Source organism: Pteropus medius, unplaced genomic scaffold, assembly GCF_902729225.1.
Source record: "Pteropus medius unplaced genomic scaffold, Ma_sr-lr_union100, whole genome shotgun sequence".
Classification (NCBI taxonomy): Eukaryota; Metazoa; Chordata; class Mammalia; order Chiroptera; family Pteropodidae; genus Pteropus; species Pteropus medius.
The window spans coordinates 250,618-266,517 of NW_024349798.1; positions in this window are offsets into that span (position 1 = coordinate 250,618).

A 15,900-nucleotide genomic window follows, 5' to 3' on the forward strand; every position below is an offset into this window, starting at 1 on the left:
GCCCAATGTGGAAGAGGCATGAGATGGGAGGGCCTCTGAGGAAATCGGTGGTGGAAACTAGAGAGAGGGTGGTGAGAAGTGGCAAGAGATGAGGTCAGTGCTGTGTGGGAGAAGAGGAAGTAGAAGCAGGCCTCAGGCCCAGAAAGGGTCCTTAAGGCATGTTGATTTTATCCTGAGAGAAGAGGAAAGCATTGATCTTCACATTTATATTTTAGAAGGCTAGAAAGAGGGGCTGTATGAGGCATAGTTTCATTGGGAACTAGCTGGAGACAGATCAGTCAGGAGGGAGATTATGGGGACCTGAGAAGTGAGCTAGTGGCCATGGGGATGGACTGGAAGGTGATTGGTCACTGACGGGAGCACAGTGGTGATAGTCCCTGAGCTAGAGAGCACTGACAGAGGAGAAAGGTGGTGGGCTAGGCCAACTTTGGTTTTGAGAAAACCAAAACATAGTGTTTAAGAACTTGGATTCTTTCAACCTCTTTAGACCTCAGTTTCATCATCTGCAAAATGAGAGTGATAATAAAAATATGTACTTCCTGTTGTTGCTAGGAAGGTTGAGTAAGTGTGAAATGCTTAGAAGAGTGTGTAAGAACTTTAATTATTGACTATGATCATCACTTTGATTGTTGTATTGGGTAAGCGGAGCTCGACGGGCTTTCAAGAGGGATGTTCTGGGGGCAGTGGGTGTGTGCAGCTGGACCTCAGGAGAAAAGTTTGGGTTGGAGATGAAGTGCTGGATGAGGTCTTGGTGGAAGTGTGAAGAGGGAAGAGAAAGATGGGCCGGAGTGAGTACCAGGGAAATGCCAGTGTACCAGGAGAGCAGGAGCCCACAAAGATTGAGAAAGGAGTCCTTGAAGAGAAAGAAGCCCAGGAGAGAGAAAGACATTGTCAAAGGGTAGCCTAAAGAGAAGGAGTGTAAGCAATATCACAGGATGGCAGATGTCAAGTGAGGTAAGAAATGAGAAAGTCCCCAGATCTGGCGACAAAGGCTCTTGGTGACCCTAGAGCAGGCTGTGCCAGTGTAGTTGGGAAGGGGGTTGGGGATGGGAAATGTGAGCAGCTGTATCGCCTAGAGATAAGCAGCCCTGAAGACCTTAGAGACAATATGGCTGGGGAAAGCATCTGGAATTCTTAGAGATGAAGAAAATGGGAGAGAGAAAGAGAGAAAGAAAGGGAAGGAGGGAAGGAGGAAAGAAAAAAGGAAGGAAGGAAGGAAGGAAGGAAGGAAGGAAGGAAGGAAGGAAGGAAGGAAGGAAGGAAGGAAGGAAGGAAGGAAGGAAGGAAGGAAGGAAAGAAGGAAGGAAAAGAGTGGGATTGGAGGTGGTAAATTCCAAGAAGGAAATGATGACAGAAAAACCCAATAGAAGGAAAGAAGGGGCTCAGATTCTGAAGAGGATAAATGATAAACCAGTAATTACTCAAGCCAGAAGTCTGGGAGACTAGGGCTGGTCTTACAGACAGGGCAGGTATCAGAGAGATCCCCAGCTTTAAAGGTGCCTTGAATCCTGGATTTTCCATTTCTCCCTTTCCTCAGACTTGTGTTCCCTACTTGGTGGGTAAATGTGGACAAGATAAGAATACTGAATGAATAAGACTCCATTTCCTCTCTCAAGCTGCCCAACACACTTACACACTTCAGGAAAAAAAAAAAAAAACAAGGTAAGACACTTCACCTTTGGCAAGGATAGCTTGGATCATAAAAGTGTAGAACAGGAGAGTTGTGGGAAGATGGTAGACTAGGTAAAATCAGGGTTCATATCCTCCTAGGTCTGTATTGAAATTACAACCAAATTATAAAATAATCAACGTGGAAAATCACCTGAAGTCCAGCCAATGGAAATACTTACGTCTGTTAATATAAAAGAGCCACCACGAAGCCTATGGCAAAGTTACGAATCAGGCTGGTTCCTTGCCTGCAGGTGGTGGATGATTGCCGGGAGGAATAGTGAGGCTACAGAGGCCCTCCGAAGGAGAGGGGAGTCCTGACCTCATTTGGGGCCCAGGATCCCAGCCCAGGGAAGAGGAGATTCCAATAACTCTGACTGTAAAAACCAGAGGGGATTCCAGCCTCTGGGCGAGAGGGAAAGAGACTGAAACCCTAGACGCCCTTTTGAAGGACCCACGCACAGGCTTTCTGACCTGCAGACACTCACCCGGGACACCAGCAGTGGGTCAGTGTCAGCACTGAGCTGATCAAGAAGGGAAGGTTTCGGTGGTGAGACGCCCAGTTGGAAGAATGTACAAGAGGCCGACATGAGAAGGAAATGGCAGGCACCAACTTTATTGTGGAGAGCGCACTTCTGTTGCAAGAAGTGCAATCTATTGCGGGGAGTGAGCTTCTGCTTCTGCTCTTCTTCTGCTCCCCTTCTGCTCCCCGTCTTGTGCTCTCCTTCTGCTCCACAGGGGACCTCATGGCTCCACATATATTAGAGCACAATAGTGGCCTTCAGCCACACGTGCATGATACAATAAGCTGAATTATGTTTACATATTTTAGGCACAGGCGCCCTACTACACTAATGTAACATTCTAAATCCAGGTCCTATTCCTAGCCGAAAGCCTGGATCACAGCTAGGCCTGGGACCCACAGTTAGAGGCTCACATGAGATTCATACCAAGAAAGTCTGCACTACCTGGCGCCAGAATGAGGCTGGAAAGGCAGCCACCATTGTGCCTTAGTCCAGCCCACCTACCAGGCAATCTACAGACCATGCCAGCTTGTCTGCGCAAACCCCTTCCAAAGGGCCATTAGGAAGCTGCTGGACTCAGGAGATCAGGCTAACTTGCAGATTGCCTGGGGCTTTTGTTACTGGATAGCTGCCATTCCCTGCGCTGATTCAGGGCCAAGAATTTGCAGCTGGTGGCCAGTGCTGTGATCACACATTTCCAAGATAGTTGCAGAAAGATCATTCACTGCTGACAATGTGAACTTGGGCAGATCTCGGGGTTCTGTGGGCCAGTCCCAGACAGCAGCTGATCTTGCTGTGATCCGGGACTTCTGCCAGAACGTGCAAACGGTTACCGAAATTGCAGTAAGACTGAGGCTGTATTGATCTACCTGCCATTGTCTCCCTGAGACCCTGTCCCACTCTACCCACAAATTGCCCTAGGTGTCCCATTAACAGTGAACTGACACAGCTCTGTTCCCCGCCAAGTCTCACAATCCACATAGGAAACAAACTTTGGCTAGCACAGAGTGGGCATTGCGTGGAAATCAGTTGCAGGCAGACCTCTGCTGCCAACAAGAGTTGCAATATTGCGTCTGGGGAGCACAGGAGTCTGTGGGACTACCACAGATGGCAGCTGGTCTCACTGTGATCTATGACTACAGCAGGAACACCTGAGCACAGAAGTTGCAGCAAAGCTGAGGCTGTATTGGCCGGTCAGACCTTGTCTCCCTCAGATCCCACTTCACCCAAGCCACAAAGTGCCTTCAGCCCATTGACAAGCACCTTCCCATGCCCTGCAAGGCTCTGGAGTTGAGCAGTCTGTGCAGGCAAAACAACTTGGCTAGCTCAGTGAGTGCATATCAGGGAAAACAGTTGTGGGCAGACTACTGTTGCCTGTACGAGCTGCAATATCTTTCGAGGGGATCATGGGGTCTGTATTGGCCTGGCAGCCCTTGTCTCCCTGAGCTCCTGCCCCATCCAATACACAAAGTGCCCACCGTACATTGATAGGCACCTACTCCTGCCCTAGGGTGGCACATTGAGGCCCAAAGTAGGCAGCAGCTGACCTTGCTATGATTAGAAACCTATACAGGGAGCCATAGAGACAGTGCTGGCCTGTAAACTGACACTGCAGTGGCAGGGGAAATTTACTCAATAGACCCAGTAGACTCCCGGGGTCTCTGTGCCACCCAACACACATATCACCCAGAGGCTCTTCCAGTTTCAGAGACTTATGGGCAATTGACAGACAGAGTCAAACCTGGAGGAGCACTGGTCCCTCTGCTAAACTGCCCTAGGTAAGGGACGGGGGATAACTGGACCATAGCCTACAGAGTTATCTCTTCCACTTACCTAAAGATCCAGCATAGGCAACAATCATCTATGGATCTCTTTGTAGTTCCCACCAGGTAGCCCTGAGCAATCAAAAGCAGCGACTGACCTTGACCTACTGGGGATCCCCTTTCAAGGGGCCGTGAAACCAACACATCCAGAGGCTGGCACCAGGCCACAACAAAGCAACTCCTGAACTAGCCTCATTAGCAGTACATACAAAGGGTGGTTGCAACAAGTACACAAGCCTCTTAGGGCAAATCCCTCTCAATGGGGTCAGCCCCCATGCAGGAACTCTTACCTTGTGGACACAGCCAATTCCCACAATTAGTCAGCCTGAGCGTTTATCCCATCCACTGATGTACTAACACCAATAAAGTCTTGGCAACAACAGAAGATCACACACAACCTACACAAAGATCATGTCCAGAGCTCCCGGCGCAAGGGATCAGGGAGAGTGCACCACTGGGCCACACAGGACACCTTCCACATAAGGCCATCTGGCTAAGGCTGAGAGATGAAACAAATATTCCTGACACATAGAAATGAACACAGAGAGGCTAATAAAATGAGAAAACAAATAAACATGCCACAAATGAAACAACAGGAGAAAATTCTGGAAAATAAGCTAAATGAAATGGAGGCAAGCAACCTACCAGAGACAGCGTTCAAAATAATGGTTATAAGGATGCTCAATGAACTTATGGAAAGAATGGATGAGCACAATGAGAATATCAACGGAGAGACCGTAAGCATAAAAAAGAACATAGAAACCATAAAAAAGAACCAGACAGAAATGAAGAATACAGTAACTGAAATCAAGAATATCCTAGAAGGATTCAAGAATAGATTGGATGGGGTGTAACCACCAGCCCCCAATAGACACACGGACCACCAGAACCAGTGAGTTATAGGAAACACACTCTTTATTCAGCCAACTGGGTCTGCCAGGGGTACGCAGACCTCAAATTAAGCAGCCCCGAAAGGTAGAGGTATAGGGTTTTTAAGCCTTAAACCCCATTCCTCATTCTGTCTGAACATAAAAGTCTATCTTTCTTCTATTTACTAACTGTCAACCCACAGGTCAGTTGTGCAAGCAGGGATACAGAAGAAGAGAGCTTATTGTTAAAATGTTATGTTCCCATGGTTGATAACCTATGTTCCCAAGGGCGATAGCCAAGCAGTAATTTTCCAGCCAGCACATTCCCCACGGCCTTAGCAAAAAATCAAATCTTTGATTCTTCATGCAGAATTTGTTCATAGCCTCTATTTTGTAATACTAAAAGTTTAATAGAATTAATTCTCTTCCTTATATGTGCAAACTAGAAATTGCGGAAACATGGGCCAAAAGTTAACGAGAAGAGGAGGTGGATTAAAGGTCCAGCTACAGCAGATAGAAGAGTTGTTAGCCATGGTGACCAACTGAACATTCTATGAAATCAGTTATCTGATTCTAGTCTTGTTTTTCCCTGGCATCTAAGTTTCTCTGTACTAATAGTAAACTTTCTCTAATTATTCCAGAGTTATTAGAAGCAACAGGTTTCACCTAGAGCCATACATAATCCATCTTGTTCTAAGAATAATAAATCTAAACCTCTTCTATTTTGGAGGACTACTTCTGCTAGTGAATTGACTTGAAGTTCTAGCCTGCTGAGCTCAGTTAAGTTTAGGGGAGTTCCTACCCCAACATAGTAAAGGGGTTTTGAGTTTAGGCACAACCAGCAATCTTATCCATGTCTGGGGTGGTCTTATTTAAGACCTTGTGTATTTTCGTTAGCAAAGTTATTAATGCTCCTTCTGGGTTTGGTTGTGGCTGGTCGAATCCCTGGGCTAAAGAGGAAAAAAGGAAGAAACAGAGGGTTAGATTTATGTACGCTTGAGTCTTAGTCTTAAGGGCCCGTCTTCCTGAGCTGTCCACTCTCATGCTGCCTTCACATGGGAGTGATGAATCCATGATGGGATGCCATCTACTTTAACTGCAGTGGGCATCATCGGGTGGACAGTGAAGAGTCTTTTCCTTTTGGGTTCTAGTCCCTTGGAAATGAACTTCCGGATCCACAAAGAGTTCCCAGGCTGAAATTGGTGGGGAAGTCTGTCCCCTGGGGCTGAATGAGCAGCACGAACCCGGGACTAAATCTCCTTCTGTACACTTTGAAGGGCCTGGAAAGACTTAAGACAAGGTTATGTAGTTCTGCCTTTTTCTCATCTTCTATTCTAGGTACTAAAGGTAGGGGTTTTCCAAAGAAAATTTCAAATGGGGTGAATCCATTAATATGTGGAGTACACCTGGCTTGGAGAAGAGCGAAGGTGAGAAGTTCTACCCAGGTCCCACCAGTTTCTAATCCTAACTTGACGAATGTCTCTTTTAGAGTCTGATTCATTCGCTCTACTTGGCCCGAACTTTGAGGCCGGTAGGGGCAGTGGAATTTCCATCGCAAATTTAGGTAGCTAGCCAATTGTTGTGATACCTTTGCTACGAAGGCTGGCCCGTCATCCAACCCTAAAGTTCCAGGGAGAACAAATCAAGGGAGAATTTCTTGTAGTAGTTTCTTAGTAACTACTAAGGCAGTCTCTTTCCTGGCAGGGAAGGCCTCTATCCCTCCTGAAAAGGTGTCTATAAAAACAAGTAAATATTTGTAGCCCCCACAGTCGGGGTTACCTCAGTGAGCAGAAGTCCCATGGGGAAGAGCCTGTGACCAGATGGTGCTAGTTAGAGTTACGACCACTGCCTCAGCGTACCTCCTTCCTTCGTGCATGAAGCTGCTCCCATCCGCGAACAGAATTCACTGGCCTCAGGAAGAGGGGAGTCTTTGAGGTCTGGCCGCGAGGAACACACAGCATCAGTGAAACCTATGCAATCATGAACAGGGGTCTTGGGGTCTGAGTTTGGCAACAGATTGGCTGGGTTGATGACAGTAGCTTTGGATTTTAGCTATCGTTTGTGGTTGTGATAGCCTGCTGAAATGTGAAAAGGTTGAAGGATAATTAAAACCTGAAACTGGACAAAGGAAGTCTATACCTTCGGCCTAGTTTCTGGAACCCCTAACCGCATTCTGTTAATCATGAAACTTGTAACAATGAGCTCATACGCTAACTGCCAGTTTTAGCCTGTGTAACCCTGCTTGCTTGCATGGCATGAAAAATAATCAATTGTATATAAGCTGAAAATTACTGTTTGGCCATCACCCATGGGAACACTGGCTATTGCCCATGGGAACATAACATTCTAACAACAAGCTTTTTGCTTCTGTACTCCCCACTTGCACACCTGACCAGTGGGTTGACAGGTAGTGAATAGGAGAAAGATGGACCTTTGTGTTTAAGACAGAATGAGGAATAGGATTTAGGGCTTAAAAACCTTGTATCTTGGCATTTCGGGGCTGCTCCTTCGGAAGGACAGCCGCCAGCTAATAAACTGCCTCTATAATCAGAGCACTCAGGTTGAGTCTGATTATTCCGGTCACAACAGGGTCATCTGGTGCCTCCCTGTTGATGAACACCTGGGCTATCTCAACAAGTTGGAACAGGTTCATCCCTGCAAAACCTTCTAATTGTTGCAATTTATGCCAGATATCAGGGGCTGCCTGAGTAGCAAAGGCTATATTAATTGCCCACTGGTTCTCAGGGGCCTCAGGATCAATGGGGGTGTATACCCGGTATGCCTCGTTCAAGAAATGCTCTGGGGGATTCCTGAGTCCCTGTATAACTTCAGTTACCTTAGAAAGGTTAGTTGGCTGACAAGCAGCCATCCTAATTCCCCCAATTAGAATCTGGTGGTACTGATCTAATGCCGTTCTCCCTGCCTGAGAATTGTGTTCCCAGTCTGGGCAGGTGGAGGGAAATTCTTCTTCAATCTGTTCCCGTGCTTCCTCAACTTTCCTTCCTCCCACAGCTATCTTTTGTGTTTCAGTCTGAATGCAGAAAGCGTATTGTTAGAATGTTATGTTCCCATGGATAATAACCTATGTTCCCATGGGCGATAACAAAGCAGTAATTTTCCAGCCAGCACAGATGAAGCAGAAGAATGAATCAGTGAACTGGAATATAAGGCAGCAAAATACACACAAGCAGAACAACAACAAAAAAAAGAATTTTAAAAAATGAATTGTAACAATATCTGGATAATAGGATTACCTGAAGAAGAAGAAAGAAAGCAAGAGATTGAGAATCTATTTGAAGAAATAATGACAGAGAACTTCCTTAACCTGGCAAAGGAATTAGACACACAAGTTCAGGAAGCACAAAGAGTCTCAAACAAGAGGAATTCAAACAGACCCATACCAAGACACAACATAATTAAAATGCCAAAGGTCAAAGACAAGGAAAGAATCTTAAAAGCATCAAGAGAAAGACAGCTAATTACTTACAAGGGTACCCCCATAAGAATGCCTGCTGATTTATCAATGGAAACTTTGCAGGCCAGAAGGAACTGGCAAGAAATATTCAAAGTTATGAAAAACAAGAATCTACAACCATAAATACTCTACCCAGCAAGGCTTTCGATTAAAATGGAAGGTGAGATAAAGAGCTTCCCAGACAGGAAACAGCTTAAGGAATTCATCACCAACAAGCCAGTATTACACGATGTGTTAAAGGGACTTCTGTAAAAAGAGGAGGGGTAAAAAAGAAAAAACAAATACAAATAATAGAATGGCAGTAACTATGTACCTATCAGTAATCACTTTAAATGTAAAGGGATTAAATGCTCCAATCAAAAGACATAGGGCAGCCGAATGGATAAGAAAACAAGACCCATGCATATGCTGTCTACAAGAGATCCACTTAAGATCAAATGACACTCACAACCTGAAAGTAAAGGGATAGAAAAAGATATTTCATGCAAATGGAAATGAAAAAAAAAAAGCCAGGGTAGCGATACTTATATCAGATAAAATAGACTTTAAAACAAAGGCTATAAGAAGAGACAAAGAAGGGCATTACATAATGATAAAGGGATCAGTAAATCAAGAGGACATAACCCTAGTAAACATATATACACCCAACATAAGAGCACCTACATACATAAAGCAATTATTGACTGACATAAAAGGAGAGATCAACAGTAATACACTCATAGTAGGAGACTTAAACACCTTTGATACCAATGGACAGATCTTCCAGGCAAAGAATCAATAAGGAAACAATGGGCCTGAAAGACACACTAGATCAGATGGATTTAATAGATATTTTCAGAGCATTTTACCCCAAAGCAGCAAAATAAGCATTCTTCTCAAGTGCAAATGGAACATTTTCTAGGATAGATCACGTGTTAGAACACAAAATAAGTCTCAATAAATTTAAGAAGATTTAAATCATATCAACTGTCTTCTCTGATCAAAATGATATGAAACTAGAAATCAACTACAAGAAAAAACTGGAAAATACACAAACTCGTGGAGGCTAACATGCTATTAAACAGTGAATGGGTTATCAATTGTTGTGGCCTGTATAGAATAGACCAAACCAAGTATGCTCTCAAAGGCTGTTTATTAGCCAGCGGCTGTCCTGTACAAAGGAGCAGCCCCGAAATGCCAAGATACAAGGTTTTTAAGCCCTAAATCCCATTCTTCATTCTATCTTAAACACCAAGATCTACTTTTCTCCTATTCACTACCTGTCAACCCATAGGTCGGGGTTTGCAAGCAGGGAATACAGAAGCAGAAAGCTTGTTGTTAGAATGTTATGTTCCTATCGGTGATTGCTTATGTTCCCACGGGCAATAGCCAGTATTCACATGGGCGATGGCCAAACAGTAATTTTCAGCTTATATACAATTGATTATTTTTCATGCCACGCAAGCAAGCGGGGTTACACAGGCTAAAATTGGCAGTTAGCGTATGAGCTCATTGTTACAAGTTTCATGATTAACAGAATGCGGTTAGGGGTTCCAGAAACTAGGCCTAAGGTATAGACTTCCTTTGTCCAGTTTTGGGTTTTAATTATCCTTCAACCTTTTCACATTTCAGTAGGCTGTCACACAATGAGATCAAGGAAGAAATCAAAAGATACCTAGAGACAAATGAAAATGAAAATGACTCAAAATCTATGGGACACAGCTAAAGCAGTTCTAAGAGGGAAAGTCATAGCAAGAATTTTTTGAGGCCTACCTCAAGAAACAAGAAAAAGCTCAAATAAACAATCTAACCTTACACTTAAAAGAATTAGAAAAAGCACAACAAACAAAGCCCAAAGTGAATAGAAGGAAGGAAATAATAAAGATCAGAGAGGAAATAAACAAAATAGAGTCTAGAAAAATAGTACAAAAGACTAACAAACCAAAAGCTGGTAGTTTGAAAGTATAAACAAAATTGACAGACCTTTAGCCAGACTCATCAAGGAAAAAACAGAGAAGACTCAAGTAATTAAAATCAGAAATAAAAGAGGAGAAATAACTACAGACTCCACAGAAATACAAAGGATCATAAGAAAATACTATGAGCAATTATATGCCAACAAAATGGATACATTCCTAGAAACATATGATCTCCCAAGATTGATTCAAGGAGAAACAGAAAATCTGAACCAACCAATTACCACCAATGAAATAGAATCGGTAATCAAAAATCTCCCAAAAAACAAAAGTCTAGACTAGATGGCTTCATAGGTGAATCTTACCAAATGTTCAAAGAAAAATTAACACCTATTCTTCTCAAACTATTCCAAAAAATTTAAGAAAAGGGAAGGCTTCCTAACTCTTTTTATGAGGCCACCATTACCTTGATTCTAAAACCAAAGAAATTACAAAAAAAAAAAAACAACTACAGACCGATATCTCTTACGAACATTGATGCAAAAATCCTCAACAAAATATTAGCAAACCAAATTCAGCAATACATTAAAAATATCATACGCCATGATCAGCAATACATTAAATACATTAAATTCAGCAATACATTAAAAATATCATACGCCTATTCCTAGGATGCAAGATTGGTACAATATTTGCAAATTAATGTGATACACCACATTAACAAATCAAAAGATAAAAACCATATGATCATATCAATAGATGTAGAAAAAGCATTCGACAAAATCCAGCATCCATTTATGATAAAACTCTCAGCAAAGTGAGAATAGAGGAACATACCTCAAATAAAGGCTGTACATGACAAATGTACAGCTAACATCATACTCAATGAGGAAAAGCTAAAAGCATTTTCCTTAAGATCAGGAACAAGTCAAGGATGCCCACTTTCACCACTCCTCTTTAACATTGTATTGGAAGACTTAGCCACAGCAATAAGACAAGAAAGAGAAACAAAATGTATCCAAATTGAAAAGGAAGAAGTAAAACTCTCGTTGTTTGCTGATGAAATGATACTATATAGAGAGAATCCTAAAGATTCCATTAAAAAACTCTTAGAACTGATCAATGAATTCAGTAAAATAGCAGGTTACAAAATAAATATTCAGAAGTCAGTGACATTTTTATACACCAATGATGAACTTTCAGAAAGAGAAATTAAGAAAACAATCAATCCCATTTACAATTGCATCAAAAACTATAAAATAACTGGGAATCGAATTAACCAAGGAGGTAAAAGACCTGTTCTCAGAAAAGTATGTCATTGAAAAGAGATATTGAAGAAGATACAAATAAATGGAAGCATGTACCATGCTCTTCGGTAGGAAGAATCAACATTGTTAAAATGGCCAATCTATAGATTCAATGCAATCTCTATCAAAATAACAATGGCATTTTTCAGAGAGCTAGAACAAATAATCCTAAAATTTATATGTAATCATAAAAGACCCTGAATAGCCATGGCAATCTTGAGAAAGAAGAACAAAGTTGGAAGTATCACACTCCCTGACATCAAACTATACTACAACACTATGGTAATCGAAACAGCATGATACTGGCATAAAAACAGATACACTGACCAATGAAACAGAATAGAGAGCCCAGAAATAAATCCATGCCTATATGCTCACTTAATAAATGACAAAAGAGGCAATAATATACAATGTGGTAAAAACAGTCTCTTTGATAAATAGTTTTGGGAAAACTGGACAGATACATGCAAAAGAAAAAAAGAAAAAGAAACTGGACCACCTTCTTAGACTGTATACAAGAATAGACTCAAAATGAATTAAAGACTTAAATGTAAGACCCGAAACCATAAAACCTCTAGAAGAAAACATAGGCAGTAAACTCTCTGATATTACTAACAGGAATTTCTTTTCGGATATATCTCCCCAGGCAAGGAAACAAAAGAAAAAATAAACAAATGGAACTACATGAAACTAAAAAATTTTTGTACAGCAAAGGAAACAATCAACAAAACTAAAAGACAACCGACTGGGAGACGATATTCGTTAATGATACCTCTAATAGGAGGTTAATATCCGAAATATATAAAAAACTCATACAGCTCAACAACAAAAAAGCAAACAATCTAATTAAAAAATGGGCATAAGACTTGAACAGACACTTCTCCAAAGAGGAAATACAGATGGCCAATAGACATATGAAAAGATGTTCAATGTCACTAATCATCAGAGAAATGCAAATTAAAACAACAATGAGATATCACCTCACATCTATCAGAATGGCAATCATTGATAAATCAAAGAACAAGTGTTAGCAAGGATGCAGAGAAAAGGGAACCTTCATACATTGTTGGTGGGATTGCAAATTGGTATAGCCACTATGAAAACAGTCTGGAGGTTTCTCAAAAAGTTTAAAATGGATATACCTTTTGACCCAGCAATTACACTTCTGGGCATTTATCCAAAGAAAACCAAAACAATAATTCGCAAAGATCTATGCTCCCTTATGATCATGGCAGCACAATTTACAATAGCCAAGATATGGAAGCAACCTAAATGTCCATCAACAGACGATTGGATAAAGGTATGGTTCATATATACAATGGAATATTACTCAGCCATTAAAAAAAATGAAATCCTACCATTACTCAGCATAATAACCTAGAGGTTATTATGCTGAGTGAAATAAGTCAGATAGAGAAAGACAAATACCATTTTATTTCACTTATATGCAGAATCTAAGGAACAAGAAGAACAAACTAATCAAAAACTGACACAAATATAGAGGACAATTTGGTGACAGACAGAGGTGATGGGGGGTTAGGGGACTGGGAGAATGGGATGAAGGGTTAAAGAAGTACAAATTATGCTGTGGGGAGCAGAGCATAAGGAATGCGGTTAGCATTAATATATTAGCTAGGTGGAAAACCAGAGTAGAGAAGGAGTAATTAGGGGGATTGTTTTATAAACTATATAAATATCTAACCAATGTATCGTATATTTGAAACTAAAAAAAAAAAGTCCAAAAAAAGGTGTAGAACAAGATGTACCCTTAATTCAGCCCACCCATTTTACAGATGAGGGCAGTGAACCTCCAACCAGGACTGTACGATACCTAAAACAGCCCCATTTCAGTGAATCATTACTGACATTTCCAGGAAAAGTGTAGCAGCTGAGGTGGATGTTATAAGCAAGGAAGGAGTAGACATTCAAGTTACCCATCTTCTCAGCCTAGCAGGATTATGAGTCAATCACATCCAGTTCTGTTCATTTGGTACCCTAGATGTTCAGAGCCAGGCTGAGCCTGTGGCAAGAGGTCAAGGACACAGACAGGGAGTCTGGGGAAGTTTGGAAAGCAGCCAGCCTTTCCCACTGCTGGTATTCCTGACACAATAATTTTCTACTCTGTTCCTGAGCCCAGAGGTGCTCAGGAAGATTCCAGCAGGGTGGTTGGGGCAAGAGGGGCTACATCTGATCTGCCACACATTTGGGATAGGGATAGGAGGTGGAGAAACCAGAATATAAGTTGCTTTAATTCAGGTCTGATTTCCTGAGCTAAGTGGAACTGAATAATTTTGGGTCTGTCTCCTGGGTTCTTTTCCATGGGAAAAAGAAAACAAATCTAGTAGGCAGAAACCCTAGGATTTTTCCGTCCATTTCTACCCCATATTCACTCACAGTGCCTGAATGGATTTTCCCAAAAGTTTCTGCCCTTCCTCTTGCTACATGCAATCGGTCTCACTTCTCTGTCTTTAAAAGACAATTCCCTACCTCACCCCCATGTTTTCTCAAAACAAAATTTATTTTAATGCTATAGTATAGAAACACACACATACACAGGTAACTCAGGAAGAGGCTCCCTTCCAAAAACATCTGTTCTCCCTGCATTCCTAGATCCCTACACATGGAGTTCTGGTGTGATAGATGATTTGGGAGTGCTGGAGGATTTTAGCCAGCGGCTTGGAAGCTTGGACATGAAAGAGAGAAGCAGGCATATGGTAATAACATATTGATGGCAGAACAAAGAAGCTATGGTAATATTAACATTTATATCACTGTGTACTTTATTAGTTCACTGAATCCTCACAACAGCTTTCTGGAGTGGGAAGGGCTTGCTATTATTCTCATTTTACAGATGCTGAATTGAGGCACAGAGAATTTGAATAATTTGCCTCAGGTCACCCAGCCAGTACAAGGTGAGGACAGATTTCAAGGCACTGGGATCTTAACCACACTGCTAATGATCGTCCTCTTCTCTACATCACCTGCTACCTGTGCTGGTTGCTGCAGTTGCTATAAGTTGAGGGCAAGGGGGAGAGTAAACAATCAGTCTTCTTCAGTGAAGAATAAAAGGGGACAGCCTCTTAATGAGAGTTCATTGAGAGCAGATACTCACTTCTCCTTGTCTCTCTAAGAATAGACATTAGACCTGGAGCAGACAATCAGTAATCATACATGTCTGTTGGATATATGGATGGATGAGCGATGGGAGGGTAAATGAGTTTATGTATGAACAGGCAGATGGGTGAGTAGATGTATAGAAGGATGGGTGGATGGGTGTGGGGGTAGAAGAATGGGTGGGTAGGTGGGTAAGTAGCGGGGTAGATGAGTGAGTGAAAAGGTAGATGGGTGTGTGGAAGAGGAGTCTGCACAGATTTGAAGTTAATAGACCAAGTGCTCAGACTAGATCTCCCTAAGGCCTGCTCAATAATTCCATAAATTAAACAGCTGCCTCAGAACAAGGCAAAAGGAGCCTTTCTAGGAGGCAGACTAACTTGAATTGAGGCAGAGGAGTAGGAAAGCTAGTGGAAAAAAATGGAAGACTTCAGGTGTGCCCTCATTGGAGGCTCTTGGCATGGGGTGGGCTAACTAGAAGAAGGATATCCTGTGATTGGTGGAGAAGCATATTTGGCTGTCTCTGGTTGGTGCTAAGTTGGAAGCAGGGACAAAAATTAGGGAAGTTATCAGTTATTAATCAATCCTTGGTGCTGATTGCAGAATTTATTTTTTGGTTTTATGGACTGGTTGCCAGAGATAGTGGTCTGACTTCCTCCAAGCCTGACATAGGTAGCAGGATGGCTTCCTAGACTGGTTACTGTAGATTGTGGGTCAGAGTCCCATTTCTATGTGTGGTCTGCCCATTGTGCATGTGTATTCAGTCTCTCAGGGTTTAGAAATTTTTGACATACAGTCAGATACTATATGGTCCTGCAGATATGTGTTGGGATGTAAGGAAACAGATTTTTGAGAACTGTCTTCTGGTAGAGGACACAAAGAGAACAAGAAGCTACCCAAGCCTGTTCATTTTTCCATTCATTCATTTACTCAATACATATATTTGGCAATTGTTTTTTTTTTTTTCATGTTCCAGATATTGTCATAGGGGTTCCTGCCCTCCAGTGGAAGAAATCCAAGTTATTGTGACAGCATATGAGAGGCAGAGCTTCTCTCAGAAAGAGTTGGGAGGATGTGGAAGAAGTGACACACAAGCTGAGACAAGATCCAGGTTAAGGAGGAGAGGAAGTGAATTCTGGGTAGAGGGTACAGCATGGGCAAAGGCTGAGAAATGAAGGGGAATGTAGGGGACCACAGATATATTCTGACCTGTCTCTAATAAGTCATG